Below are 3,279 nucleotides of genomic sequence, written 5' to 3' on the forward strand. Positions count from 1 at the left end.
CACAGAGAAATCCTCCAATTTGTAGCCATATTAGGGGTGGCCATTTTACCTTGTACTCCCACTTGTTGTCAACTGAATAGGACAGGCTCAGGTCATGACCAATCACAGCTCTCCTGTTTTCTGGGTTTGGTCATGTGATGTTGACCTTTAGCATTGTGATGGAATGCTCAAACAACCGGCAGTGGCAACATGGTCGCCAAATGGAAAGACTAAGATCAGGTGAAATTTTCTGCGAAATGCATATTTCACGAATGCAATACTCATCAGAATACCACATGTCGACGAATGGAGGTATACAGAACATATTGTCCAGAATATTTTTGACTTGAGTTCCCCTTTTAAGAGTTTCGCCTGAAAGCAGTCTGGATGAGAGAGAAAAGACCTTTGCAGTCCACTGTGTGCTGCCACGTGTTTAGAGAAAAAGATGGCTAAAGAACTCCATATGCCATGCGGCTCAGAAGGCTACTACCCTGGGTCATTCACTTCTCGTTTCCCCAGGCGCCACTCTGTCGCCGAACATCTTGGCCCACTGTCCTCCCTTTCAAAAGGCTTAGGGATAAACAGCTCATGTGACAAAAAGAGCCGTCTTGTGTGGGAGAACAGGAGGAAAGGGCAGGTCGGTTGACTCTGCCAGCTTTGCCCGCCTGCTCGGCAAAACACCGAAGCAGACGGAAGAGAAGCCACAACAACAATCGAAATGTTCAATGCTAAGTCAAAGAGAGTTGTGAAAGAATGTTGCAGAATCACTAGTTTGTAATTAAAAAATAAAAATAACACCACTGTCACATCTCAATTAGAGAGTCATTAATATTAGCCAAAAATGTAAGATGGCAGTATACACCTGTGTCACGTACTGTACATCATCGGGAGTACTTCAAATGACCCCCCCAAAAAACCCTCAAATAAAATACATAATACACACCACAGATTCAGATTATTAAATGTATTAATGTGCAGATTACAAGATAAAGATGTGTTTTGCGAATTGAACTGGGCCTTCTCTGACCAACCACTTTGAGGGACAGAAAAGTGATGACATCAACTAGTGCCAGCGAGTTGCCCTTCAAAGGATGACGTTGAAATCTGAGTGCATCAAGAAACCGTCCCAATGCTAATATAAATTAAGACGCATAATTCAGCACAGCGCTACTGATTGTGAAGACCCCGGTGCACATTAGCTTTATTTTGTAACATGCTGAGGCTGAAATCTCATTGGACCGAAAAAAATACATAAATGACACCTTTCATGCACCCTGTAACCTGATAACACGATAAACTGTCCACTGTCGTCACCGCTGTCCCTGAAAGGGTTAAAAGAAATCAAACATCCTCACAAACCTGACACAAAACACAAATCTTCAACCTGAGCCTGAAGCTGGGCAGAGCTCCACAGCTGTAGAAAACTTCGTGCCTGGTCCCAGTGCCCAAGACCCCCCACCCTAAGGAGCTGAACGGCTACAGACCGGTGGCGCTGACGTCTCACCTGATGAAGACGCTGGAGAGACTCATCCTCGCCCACCTTCGACCGCTGGTGAGCCCGTCACTGGACCCGCTGCAGTTTGCCTATCAGCCTGGCATCGGCGTGGAAGACGCCATTATCTACCTCCTCCACTCAGTGCTGTCACACTTGGAGAAGGCTGGGAGCACTGTGAGAATCATGTTCTTTGATTTCTTCAGTGCCTTCAACACCATCCAGCCCAATTTGCTGGGAGGCAAACTGCAAAACGCCGGAGTGGACCACCATCTCACAGCATGGATCATAGACTACCTCACAAATCGGCCGCAGTACGTGAGATTGCAGAGCTGTGAGTCGGACCGGCTTCTCTGCAGCACTGGAGCGCCGCAGGGGACTGTTCTGGCTCCATTCCTGTTCATCCTCTACACCTCGGACTTCAGACACAACACTCCAAACTGCCACCTTCAGAAGTTCTCTGATGACTCTGCGATTGTTGGCCTCATTACAGAAGGGGACGATCGGGAGTACAGGGGACTGACAAAGGACTTTGTGGACTGGTGCCAGCAGAATCTCCTCCAGATCAACCCTAGGAAAACTAAGGAGTTGGTTGTGGATTTCTGCAGGAAAAAGTCCTCACCAGCACCGATGAACATCCAGGGTATGGACATAGAGAGGGTGACCTCCTACAAGTACCTTGGTGTTCTTCTGAACGACAAACTGGACTGGTCTACAAACACGGACGCCCTGATTAGGAAAGGATAGAGCCGACTCTTCCTACTCAGGAAACTGAGGTCTTTTGGGGTTCAGGGGTCACTCCTTAAGACGTTCTATAACTCGGTGGTGGCCTCGGCCATCCATTATGGCATTGTCTGCTGGTCAGGCAGCATCTCAGCCCGGGACAGAAAGAGACTGGAGCGACTGGTCAGGAAGGCCAGTTCTGTCCTGGGTTGCTCCCTTGACACTCTGGAGGAGGTGGGCAACAGAAGGATGCTAACTAAGCTAAAAGCTATGATGGCCAGTCCCTCCCACCCCCTCCAGCCCGCCCTGACAGCACTTGGTAGCTCCTTCAGCCAGAGACTGTTACACCCGCGCTGCAAGAAGGAGAGATACCGACGCTCGTTCCTACCGACTGCTGTCAGGCTGATGAATAAAAAATAACAATCATGATAATAATAATAATTTTTATCCATTTGTGCTCATATTGTATTTAATTGAAAGATGTTTGTTGTTTTTTTTCTCTTTCTCCTTTCTACATACATTCTTGCTGCTGGAGGCTGTAAATTTCCCCATTGTGGGACGAATAAAGGATATCTTATCTTATCTTAAACATACTGGAAGCAGTGCAGCCGCAAGAAATGCTATGAAATGTAGCAATCAATAATCCAATTTCATGGAAGGAAGTCATACATCTAGACCTAGACTGGACTACACCATGTGCTTTTTAAAAAAAAAAGAAAAAAGGGGGAAGTCTTGCCACCTCACAATCGATAAACATGCTACACTTTGTTTGAGAAACAAAAGGAAATGCAACATTTGTCTTCATTTTGGGGTTAGCACATTTTTAATGGTGTTGAGACCCAAACATGAAATTATTTCAAGAAACTGCCAGGAGTTGTCTTTCCCTCGTTCACATGCTGCAGCCTGTCATGAATACCCAGAAAAAGATATCTATTCAGGGACTCCCTCATAGCGCTCACTCTTCCTCTTCACATATTATTGTCTCAAATATGCCTCACACGCTGAATTTCCAAGCAGGGGTCCTCCTAAGTCCCCATTTGCCACTGAGTCCCCGGGGTTAGCGGGTCTGTTAGGTACTTCATGGA

The sequence above is a fragment of the Hippocampus zosterae genome, chromosome 1 (genome assembly GCF_025434085.1).
Source record: "Hippocampus zosterae strain Florida chromosome 1, ASM2543408v3, whole genome shotgun sequence".
In the NCBI taxonomy this organism is placed as follows: Eukaryota; Metazoa; Chordata; class Actinopteri; order Syngnathiformes; family Syngnathidae; genus Hippocampus; species Hippocampus zosterae.